Genomic DNA, 12,471 nt, shown 5'->3' on the forward strand with positions numbered 1-12,471 from the left:
AAGGTACAGTAAAAATACAGTATTATGGCTCGGTGCCTGTAGCTCAAGTGGCTAAGGTGCCAGCCATATACACCTGAGCTGGCGCGTTTGAATCCAGCCCTGGTCTGCCAAACAACAATGACAACTACAACCAAAAAATAGCCGGGCATTGTGGCAGGGCCTGTAGTCCCAACTACTTGGGAGGCTGAGGCAAGAGAATTGCTTAAGGCCAGGAGTTGGAGGTTGCTGTGAGCTGTGATGCCACGGCACTCTACCCAGGGTGACAGCTTGAGGCTCTGTCTCAAAAAAAAAAAAAAATACAGTATTATAATCTTATAGAGCCACCATCATATACACCATCCATCATTGACCTAAACATTTTTTATGTGGCCCATGACTATATAGGATGGAATGAACTTTGAAGTCAGGGTCTGGAAGATTAAGCTAGGTCATGTAGAAAATGCAACGAGAATCAACTAAAAGGGATGCTTTAAAAGTATAGTTATGCTCTTTCAAGGAAGCTTGAGATAGGCTCACTATTTAAGGACATATAGTTTAAGATTCTTTTAAAAAGACAAAAAGTAGATGTACTTGGGTCTATTTTAATCTTCTTCAAGTGAAATTATCAATCAATAATTTTCTGCGTCTCTAAGTGAATAAAGACCAAGATAAATAAGGAGCTATCAAGAAAGTGTGATAAGTGTGAAAGCCAGATAAATTCGTCAAGGTATCTAAAATTAAACTCTTCTTTCTTTGAAATCACTTGCCCTCTTTTTTTTTTTTTTTTTGAGACAGAGTCTCAAGCTGTTGCCCTGGGTAGAGTGCTGTGGCATCACAGCTCACAGCAACCTCCAACTCCTGGACTTAAGCGATTCTCTTGCCTCAGGCTCCCAAGTGGCTGGGACTACGGGTGTCTGCCACAATGCCCAGCTACTTTTTGGTTGTAGTTGTCATTGTTGTTTGGTGGGCCTGGGCTGGATTCAAACCCACCACCTGTGGTGGTATGTGGCTGGCGCTTTAGCCGCTTGAGCTACAGACACCAAGCCACTTGCCCTCTTTTTTGACTTGTTTATGTATTCAAATGATCTCACCATCTTCCTTGCCAGCCAGGCCCATCTCTTGGAGTAAATTACTACTCTGCCACTTTTGCCAATCCTCACTTGACTCAAGTCCTATCCATTTCACTTCTGGGCTGCTTTACACACTCATACCAGACACTGCATTCTTGCTGCCCCTGGTCTAGTTCTAACCCTGACTACTGCAACTCCCTTCTAACTGATCTCATTTGTATTTGTTTGCTAAGACTTCCATAATGAAACACTGAAGACTGGGTGGCTCAAACAACAGCGATTTATTTTCTCATAGTTTTGGAGGCAAGATCAAGGTGTGGGCAGGTTTAGTTTCTTCTCTTCTTGGCTTTTGGATGGCTACCCTCTTGCTGGCTCTTCACATGGTCTTTCCACTGTGTTTGTGCCCCTGGTGTCTCTGCGCATGGCCAAATTTCCTCTTCTTTACAGAGACTCCAGTCAGACTGGATGAGGGCCCACCCTAAAGACTTCATTTTAACTTCATTTTAACTGATCACATCTTTAAAGGCCCCCATCTCCAAACACAGTCACATGCTGAAGTACTGGGGTTAAAGCTTCAAACTATGGGTTAGGTGCACAATTCAGCCTATAATGGCTCGTTATAAAGGGCGTTATTCCCTGCCAGGTTAACTATTCCGTTATTCTGTCTATTTGCCCAGTAGTTGGATGTCGTTCTTTCCTGAAGAGCAGCTCTGATCATGTTACTCCTTCTGTACAAAAACATTTGTGAACTTGAAAGAGCTCAATCCCCTGGTATACACACTGCCTTACTGATGTGGGAACCATTAAAGTCTGTACAATCAGAAAGAATAGGAAAGTTACCAGAAGATGTGTGGTTGTTATGGATATCCAAAAGGGGGATTAAAGTGTTTTCTGGAAACTATAGATAAGTAGTAAGCTTAATGTAGGTCCCTGAAAAAATTCCAAGAGGCTTGAGAATACTGAGAAAAGAAAATATCAGAGGCAGCACCTGTGGCTCAAAGAAGTAGGGCGCTGGCCCCATATGCTGGAGGTGGTGGGTTCAAACCTAGCCCCGGCCAGAAACAGCAAAAAAAAAGAAAAAGAAAAGATCAGAATAAGTAGTAAATAGGGTACTACAATGGAAGACTAACAACATATTAATATATTGATTTCAATGGAATATTTACTGAATTTCTCATAGCAATTTCTGTAAGAAAAGTACAGAAGAGAGTCTAAAGAGTTTTTCATGTTTGGCCTTCTTAAACCAGAGTCCAAGTCTAGCAACAGCCTGTTTTGTATAGAAAGTTTTATTAGAACACAGCACTCTTATTTGTTTAGATATTACCAGTGGCTGCTATCACACTACCATGGCAGATACCTGGCAAAGGCTAAAATACTTACATTATGGCCTTTACAGACAGTTCGCTGACACTGGGACTAAGCCATTATGTTTTTATGAGGAGTGAACACTCATTAGTCAACTGCATTTCTGTTACAACCCACTATTAAATTTAATGCTAATTTTCTGACACCCTTGTGTTAGAAACTATATAATATTATCCATAGGCTCGGCGCCTGTGGCTCAAGTGGCTAAGGCGCCAGCCACATACACCTGAGTTGGCAGGTTGAATCCAGCCTGGGCCTGCCAAACAACGAGGACTGCAACCAAAAAATAGCCGGGCGTTGTGGGTGGCGCCTGTAGTCCCAGCTACTTGGGAGGCTGAGGCAGAAGAATCGCTTGAGCCCAGGAGTTGGAGGTTGCTGTGAGTTGTGATGCTACAGCACTCTACTCAGGGCGACAGCTTGAGGCTCTGTCTCAAAAAAAAAAAAAATTGTCTATAGCTTTTGCTGGCATTCCTCAACCTTAATTCTGTGGCTAGGAATTCTTATCTCCAGGCTGATCTCTCAATCAAGCGTGCATTTACTAATGATCAAATGTCACTGATAATAAACAGGAAGTTTGCTTTTCCTCTAAAAAATAACAAATTAAAATTAGTGATAATAGATTTATTTATTTTTATTTATTTATTTATTTTTTATTAAATCATAGTTGTGCACATTAATGTGATTACGGGGCACCATACACTAGTTTCATAGACTGTTCAACACATTATTTATTTATTTTTTGCAGTTTTTGGCTGGGGCTGGGTTTGAACCCACCACCTCCGGCATATGGGGCTGGCGCCCTACTCCTTTGAGCCACAGGAGCCTCCAGATTATAGCTTTATTATCACAGTATGAAAGTATTTTTGATAGATAACTGATCCTCTTATCTAATTATCACAAAAACATCGTGCTTTAGTTATTCTAAATCAAAGTTGTGATTTTTGCTATAGTTTTCACCCAAACTTTTAACAATGGGAAAATTCATTTAGTTACTAACATACATGTTTTGCAGTTCAACTAATTTTTCTTGGAAGACACTGTAGGAAGTTGTGTTACTCAAAGTTAGATATTCTCTGCATGTTTTAATGAGATTAAAAAAACAAACAGTTGGGATATCTAATTACACCTACTTTGAATATTTTTCATACTTAAGTTTTTTTTGGCCATGCTTAATGACGTAGAATTGTAGAGCTTTTATGTTGCGGAATTCTGGAGAATCTTGGCCTGCAGATGTCACCTCCAGAAGTGGCTAAGGGGTCCTGTTAGGTGATTGTGTTCTAGAAAGAGGGTAACACTCACCAAGGCTGACACTTAAAGCACAGGGTTCTGGTATTTAGGTAAGACAGAACATTTTAAAGCCCTGCTGGGGGAAATATCTATGGAAACCTGCCTCAAGGATAGGTAATGAATGCTTCTTTACTTCATGTCGTGGATTTTAACCTGGGGGTCTGTGGATATGCCTCAATTTTCATGATTTCCTTAAAAATAGGTGCAAAATGCTAGCTGTCAAGTTGTTTTTCTGAGAAGAGAATACATAGGGTGGTGCCTTTGGCTCAGTGGGTAGGGTGCTGCCCTATATACTGAGGGTGGCGGGTTTGAACCCGGCCCCAGCCAAACTGCAACAAAAAATAGCTGGGTGTTGTGGCAGGCGCCTGTAGTCCCAGCTACTCGGGAGGCTGAAGCAAGAGAATCGCCTAAGCCCAAGAGCTGGAGGTTGCTGTGAGCTATGACGTCAGAGCACTCTACCGAGGGTGATAAAGTGAAACTCTGTCTCAAAAAACAAAAAAGAGAATACGTAGAATTTTGTCAGATTCTCAAAGAATTGTCTGTCGTCCAAGATAAGTTAAGGAGGGCAGGCGGGTTGGCTCAGATGTAATCCTAGCACGCTGGTAGGCCAAGGCATGCGGTTTGCCCTGAGCTTACAGGTTTGAGACCAGCCTGAGTAAGTGAGACTCCATCTCTAAAAATAGTTGGGCATTGTAGCAGGTGCCTGTAGTCCCAGCTACTCGGGAGGCTGAGGCCAGAGAATTGTTTGAGCCCAAGAGTTGGAGGTTGCTGTGAGCTGTGACGCCACAGCATTCTACCAAGGATGACAAAGTGGAATCTGTCTCAAAACAAAACAAAACCCCAAAATATGTTAATGAAAATATCACTAAATACACTATGTCTTATATTTGTCTTATAATTAATCTTATTGTCCTTGGGAACCAATTTGAACCACATCACAGTGAAAATGCTATTCCTGAATTGTGGGCCTTTAGTTTACAGGGAGTGATTTTCTGAGAAACATCTCTGTGAAACTTGTCCCTGTGTTAATTGTAAGAAATGTTTAAGGCTGCTGTTTACCTCATTGCATACTGTCCACGCTGAGGTTCCTTGGGGGAAGTTTCTCTTTAGTCACTGTCAGAGCTAGTTATGTTTCTCCTTAGCAGCCAGTTTATTTTTACCTTATGGCCTCTGGGAAACTTGTTATTGCTACTGGCTACTAGAAAGTCAAATATGTGGCCTGCTTCTAGCAAGTATAATCATCTCACTCACGGCTTCACCGATTTCAACCATTCATTTCTATTTGCCTTAAAAGCTTTTTTTTGAGACAGAGCCTCAAGGTGTAACCCTGGGTAGAGTGCTGTGGCATCACAGCTCACAGCAACCTCCAACTCCTGGGTTTAAGTGATTCTCTTGCCTCAGCTTCCCAAGAAGCTGGGACTAGAGGTGCCCACCACATTGCCTGGCCATTTTTTTTTTTTTTTTGGTTACGGTTGTCATTGTTGTTTGGCTGGCCCAGGATTTGAACCTGCCAGCTCTGGTGTATGTGGGTGGCACCTTAGCCACTTGAGCTACAGGTGCCCAGCCACTTAAAAACTATTTTTAAAAGTTTTTTTCTTGGTATGTTAATATCTTTGTAACTCACCTTGAATAGTATTCAGGGTCAAACAAGTTAAACCTCAAGAAAAATAATGTATCGATAGGTTATTTTAACTACAGAGCATCCACCATATCATCATATATAGCGTTTGGCCCTGGAGATTAAAACGTGAGAGAAGATTAGGTCCCTGTCCTTCAGGATGTGTTTTGTTTTGACACTGCCTTAAAGAGGTGTAATTCACTAAGGGCAATTATGTGTCCTTCCTGCTTTGCTTGTGGACTGTCCTGTGGTAGAGTGAGGTCATACCAAGGAGAGCAGTAAATCCTAACGGGGGAAGTCAGAAAAGGCTTCAAACAGGAAGGGCCACTGAACAGGGTGTTGGGAATCCAGTAGCTGTCTGCCAGGCAGACAGGGCGGGTGAGGGCATGAAGGCCAAGGGGGCAGTGCCAAGTTTGGCAAGTTTGGGGAACTGCAGGAAGTTTGGAATGACTTGAGTGTAGGGTTATGGAAAGAAGTAAGGCCAGCCAGGCAAGGGCTGGATTATGATGGGCCTGGTAACTGAACAACTGATTTCCTAGAAGCAGTGAGGAGTCACTGGAGGGTTTTAATCAAGGGAATAAGAGGACTAGATTTGAGCTTTTAAGAGATTGCTCAGGCAGGTGTGTGTAATCGATTAGAAGGTATAAGGCTGGGAGCAGGGAGGACAGTTAGGAAATTATTGCAGTGGTCCAGCTGAGAAATGTAAATCTCTTAGACCACTGCCCTGCCCATAGTAAGTGAGGTGCAGGCATACCTCGAGACATTGCGGGTTTGGTGCCAGACCACTGCAGTAAAGCAAATACCACAATAAAGCAAGCCAACAAAGTTTTTGGTTTTCCAGTGCCTGTAAAAGTTATGATTATACTATACAGTAGTCTATTAAATGTGCTATAGTATTATGTCTAAAAAGACAATGTGCACATTTTAATTTAAAAATGCTTTATTGCAAAAAAATATGCAGACGATCATCTGAGCCTTCATTGAGTCCTAATCTTGTTTTTTTTTTTTTAGAGACAGAGTCTCACTTTGTTGCCCTCAGTAGAGTGCTGTGGCGTCACAACTCACAGCAACCTCCAGCTCTTGGGCCTAGCAGATTCCCTTGTCCCAGCCTCTCAAGTAGCTGGGACCACAGGCACCCACCACAACGCCAGGCTATTTTTTTATTGTTGCAGTTTGGCCGGGGCCAGGCTTGAACCTGCCACCCTCAGGATATGGGGCCGGTGCCCTACTCACTGAGCCACAGACACTGCCCTGGAGTTACTTTCTTTTTTTTGCAGTTTTTGGCCGGGGCTGGGTTTGAACTCACCTCCTTCAGCATATGGGGCTGGCGCCCTACTCCTTTGAGCCACAGGTGCTACCTGGAGTTACTTTCTTGACAGAATCCTTGAACCCCTCAAGGTCATTCATGCCCGTTCAAATCAACTTTTTCCAAACTTCCTGTTAATGTTGATTTTTTTGGAGGCAAGGTCTCATAGTTCACTGTAACCTTGAACTCCTGGGCTCAAACAATCCTCCCACCCTGGCCTCCAGAGTAGCTGGGGCTGCAGGTGTGCAACACAACACTGGTTAGTTTTTAAAAATTTTTTTGGAAAGTCAGGGTCTCCTTGTATTGTCCAGGCTGTTCTCCAACTCCTAGCCTCATGTGCATCTCCCAAAGTGCTGGGATTACAGGTGTGAGCCACTGCTCCCAGCCTAATGTTGGTATTTTGACCTGCTCTGCTGAATTATGAATATCTTGATGATATCTGGAATGGTGAATCCTTTCTAGAAGGTTTTCAATTTACCTTGCTCAGATCCATCAAGGAACTCTCAATTCATGACAGCTGTAGTCTTGCAAAATGTATTTCTGAAGTAAGTCTTAAAGGTCAAAATTACTCCTTAATCTATGGGGGGCTGCAGAATGGACATTGTGTTAGGAGGGAGGAAAATAACATTACTCTCTTTGTATATCTCCATCAGACCTTTTGGGTGACTAAGTACATTGTTAATGACTAGTGAAATTTTGAAAAGATTTTTTTTTTTTTTTACATGAGTTAATTTTTATGTCCAAGCACAAGGATAATGAAATTTCCATGCAAAATATTATATACATTAAATAACACACAGTGGTAACAGTGCAGTGTAGGTTTCCTGGGAAACAAACTCTGTGATAGAAATATACAAGCAGGAAGAGTATTTACTGGGCAGCGCTGTCTAGATGAGGACCAGGGAGAGTGGAAGAATGAAACAGGATAGACAGAGCAAGAAGCTGAACTCTGTGGAAGTCCTGACAGATATCTCAGTTGATCCCTTGAGGAACCTCTGAAGTTGGGACAGCCCCTCAAAGATTGTCTGAATTGAGGCTATGGCCAGTCATTGAATATCTGCTGCCCCACAAACATGAACCTTGAATGAGATGACTCTCTTTAGTCAGGGGCAATTTCCAGAGAAGAACTCAGCAGAGAGCAGCTGCCTACCAGTAGTCTCAGTAGCTGAGGGAAGGGAGCTTCAGTCTCAAAAGGGTTGGGGATTTGTGAGAATCTGGGAAGCACATCGATGCTTCCAACCATAGCATCGACCACAGATGATCAAAAAGAACAATACATAATTCATAATTTACAGCAAAGTTCTGCCTCGATCCCAGATACGATTGAATTTAAAATTAGAAAAAGGTAAAATTCTAGCAAGAAGACAAAGAAACCACCTGAAATACCAGCTACTGGAATTATGGAAACTTTGATAGGAAGAGAGATGAAACAAACCCTCCAAAAAGGCCTCTAAATAGTGAGGAGAATTATTTGTGGGAATACTCACTTTGTTTTTGTTTTTTTTTTCAAAGTCTCAAAAAACAGACAACTAGTATTTATAAATATAAATAGAAGATAATAAAAAAAAATCATGCCAAATCTTATAGACCAGGGGTCCTCAAACTTTTTAAACAGGGGACCAGTTCACCGTCCCTCAGACTGCTGGAGGGCTGGACTATAGTTTAAAAAAAAACTATGAACAAATTCCTATGCACACTGCACATATCTTATTTTGAAGTAAAAAAAAAAGGGGGGGGGAACAAATACAATATTTAAAATGAAGAACAAGTAAAGTTAAGTCAACAAACTTACCAGTATTTCAATGGGAACTATGGACCTGCTTTTGGCTAATGAGATGGTCAATGTCTGGTTCCATATTTGTCACTGCTAGTCGTAACAAGTGATGCAAGTGTGCATCCGTTAGTCTAGATCTGGTTGGAGATTTCAGATGTTTCGTTCTGGAAAAAGTCTGTTCACAGACATAAGTGCTACCAAAGATGGTTGCCATTTTGAGTGCATGGTTCCTGAGATTAGGATATGTCTCAGAGGGAAGAGATGCATAGAAATTAGGAAGGCTGCTTGACTTGAATGCATCTTTCAGAGAGTCACAATTCTGCAGTTTGGCCAGTTCCATTTGGTAAATCGTATCCACATTTTCAATGTCAATAGAAAATGAGTTCCAGAAAAGCTGTATGTCCTGTTCATGGAGATGAAGCTCTTTAAATCTAAATTGGAACCCCTTTTGCAACTTTTCCAGTGAATCCACACGTTTTATTTGGGAATGTAACCAATGGATTTTTCGCTAACAGATTTTGAGTTGTGGGGAGACGGCAGAAATTTTCCTTCTTCACTTGTTTGATGAGGAGGCCTAATTTTACTTCAAATGTTTTCACATGTGATTGCATATCACAGATGAGCTTCCCCTTTCCTTGAAGTTGCACACTGAAACTATTGAGTAGCTCTGTTACATCTGTCAAAAAGGCAAGGTGCCATTTCCATTCTGCATCATTGAGCTCTGGTACTTCTTTGTTTTTTGAAAGCAGAAAAGCTGTAATCTGTGGAAGTGAGGCATAGAAATGTTTCAAAACTCTCCCTCCACTCAGCCAGTGGACTTCTGTATGGTACTTAACATCTTCACAGCCAACATTTAGCTCAGACAGAAATTCCTGAAATTGTGGTTTAGTGCTTTACCTCTAATGAAATTAACACAAGATACCACAGTTTTCATAACAGAGTCCCACGTCAGTGATTTACTACACAGCGCTTGTTGGTGGATGAGGCAGTGTATGGCTATTGGATGAGAATGGTTATGTTTGTCCATCTCTTGGTTAATGCCAGCAATTACTCCTTTCTTAGACCCCACCATGCTAGGAGCACCATCAGTTATCACACTGGCTAGTTTAGCCCAGTCCAGCTCCAAACTATTCACAGTTTGGCAAACCTTTTCATAGATAGCCTCTCCTGTAGTTGTTCCTTTGATGCTTTGCAGTGCAGCAAGCTCTTCTGTGACTTCGAAATAGTCATTCATCCCATGAATAAAAATTAGAAGTTGTGCAGACTCAAGAACATCATTACTTTTGTTGAGTGCTAAGGAAAAATAGGAAAGTTTTTTGCAGAGTTTTGCAAATGCTGGTGCAAATTGTCTCCCATTTCTTCAATCCTTCATGTGATTGAGGGTCCTGAAAGACTCACTGTACTAAATAAATTGGCCTTCTCTGGACACATCTCTTTGGCAACAGAAAGAAGGCATTCTTTAACAAATTCTCCCTCCATGAATGTCTGCCAGTGCATGCTATTAGCTTGGCAACTTGAAAACTTTCTCACAGTGATGAAGTATTTAGCTGTTTCTGCTTCACAAAAGTATTTTGCTGAGTTGTCAATGTATATTTCAGTTTTAATATTTTATCTTTTCTCACTTCTCTGACCAAACAATCATATTTATCTTTATGTTGAGTTTGATAGTGTAGACGCAGATTGTATTCTTTGAACACAGACATTATATTCTGGCATATCAAACACACAGCTCTTTCCTTGTACTGCACGAAAAAGTAACATAAGTCCAATGTTCTTTGAATATCCTACACTCTGAGTCAATTTTTCTCTTTCTTGATATCATTGTTTCCTAGGGATTCCAAATTGCTATTAGTAAAATATGAATATATATATATATATATATCGCTATGAAAATAATATACTAGCAATAACTTTGCCCACACAGAGACATATAGACTGCACTGCCCATCAATGCAGTCTGATCAGTGTCCATCAATGCAGCCTTGCCAGTGCCCATATGGTGGAACTCCGCTTTTACCTCAGGCTCACACTGGTGTGGTGTGGGAACAGGCACGATTACAGAGTCAGTTCCTCCACCACCTTTCTAGTTCACATTACCCTGTGCGAACTGCACTGCAATCTGTGAAAGAACTCGCAGAGGAATCTGATCACATGGGTCTTCTCACCCACTGCAGGAAAAAAGAAGGTACGTATGCCTTTTTTCTTCCAAATGCAATGCGAGTTCATCCATACAAGCATATGGCTGAACTCGCACTGCTCAGAGATCGCAACAGTGTGAACCGGGGCTTACACAGCACACAACATACAACATCATACACAACTGAATAGCAATCAGAATATAAATGTGCTTACTGTCATATTTGCATTACCTCTGAGCTCTGGCCATTTGCATTACCTCTGAGCACTGACAATTTGCATTAGCACTGAGCGCTGACTATTTTCGTTATCACCGTAATGCAACCCCCCTAGAAATCCCCCCCAACCAACTAACCAACTTAAAAAAAAAGGCTCTCCTAACTTCAAAAAAAAGCTCTTCTAACTTCAAAAAAAGGTGCTCCCTATCTGCAAAAAAAAGAAAAAATGACCTCCTCTAACTTCAGGAAAAAAAGGCCCCCCTTAACTGCAAAAAAAAGGCCCTACTGACTGCAAAATAAAAAAAAAAAGTAGTCCTAACTTCAAAAAAAAAAAAAAAAAATCCTAACTTGTTCTTACCTCAGTCCTTAGGCGGCAGCAGGCTCTGCACAGGCAACCTGGTGACTCCTCCGATTACACCAGAGACTGAGAGGAGGAGTTGGGAGACAGAGAAGGAGAGGCGGGGAGAGACAGAGAGAAGGAGTGGAGTTGGAGAGTTGGCGCACATTCCACACATGTGCACTGCAGCCTGGGATGAGTTGGCTGCTAAGCGGGACAGGCAGGGCGTCAAAAACACCCGGCGGGCTGGATAAATGTCCTCAGCAGGCTGCATGTGGCCCATGGGCGTAGTTTGAGGACCCCTGTGGTAGACAATAGAAAAAGAAGAAATACTTCAAAATCATTCTACTTCATCTGGATATACCTGAGATTAAAATTGGAAAAATATATATTATTATAAAGGGAATTTATAAACATATTTCACTTATAAATGAGGATGCAATATCCTAAACATTAACAAGTTGAATTAAAAATTATTGTTCAAACAATATACTTTGGTCAAAATTAAATCCAACTTAAGTGAGAATTAGTCACTATTTTCTTTTCTTTATTTCTTTTTTTCTTTTTTGCAGTTTTGGCCAAGACTGGGCTTGAACCCACCACTCCAGGTATATGGGGCCAGTGCTCTACTCCTTGAGCCACAAGTACCGCCCAAGAGTCTTTTTTTTTTCCTGAGCAGTCTCAACAGTGGTTTTAAAATATTCAGTAAACCATGCTTTAAGCAAATGTTCTGTCATACAGCCTTTGTTGCTACATTTATAGAATGTAAGCAGAGAAGATATATGATAGAATTTTCAAATTGGTATATGAGCATTGGCTTCAACTTCAAGTCATTAGTCCCTAATAGGAAAGTAAGCTTGTCCTTTGAAGCTTTGATACAAGGCATTGATTTCCCCTCTGTAGGCAGAAAAGTCCTACATGGCCTCTTCTTTCATTAGAAAACGGTTTCATCTACATTGAAAATCTGTTGCTTAGTGTAACCTCCTTCCTCAATGATCTTAGCTAGATCTTCTTAATGGCATTTTGTTCATAGTAATTTCAAAATTGGAGTCAGTCCTTTCAAAGCCTGCTTACTGTTGACATTTTCTTTTGCTTCACTTGTACTTTTATGTCATGGAGATGGCTTCTTTCCCTAAACCTTGTGAAGCAACCTCTACTAGCTTCCAACTTTTCTTTTTCCCCTTTTTTTTAAGCTTCCAACTTTTCTTCTTCAGCTGCCTCACCTCTCTCAGCCTTCATAAAATTGAAGAAAGTTAGGGTCTTACCTTGGATTGGATTTTTGCTTAAGGGGAATGTTGTGGCTGGTTTGATCTTCCGTCCAGACCACTCAAACTTTCTCCATATCAACAATGAGACTGTTTTGCTTTCTTATCATTTGTGT

General features: G+C 41.2%; 1 protein-coding gene across 1 annotated transcript in view; it reads left to right on the plus strand.

Moving 5' to 3' along the window:
• The window catches only part of FGF2 (fibroblast growth factor 2), a 67,863-nt gene that overhangs the window by 15,075 nt on the left and 40,317 nt on the right, over window positions 1-12,471 (plus strand). The window lies entirely within an intron of this gene.

This window comes from Nycticebus coucang, chromosome 1 (genome assembly GCF_027406575.1).
Source record: "Nycticebus coucang isolate mNycCou1 chromosome 1, mNycCou1.pri, whole genome shotgun sequence".
In the NCBI taxonomy this organism is placed as follows: domain Eukaryota; kingdom Metazoa; phylum Chordata; class Mammalia; order Primates; family Lorisidae; genus Nycticebus; species Nycticebus coucang.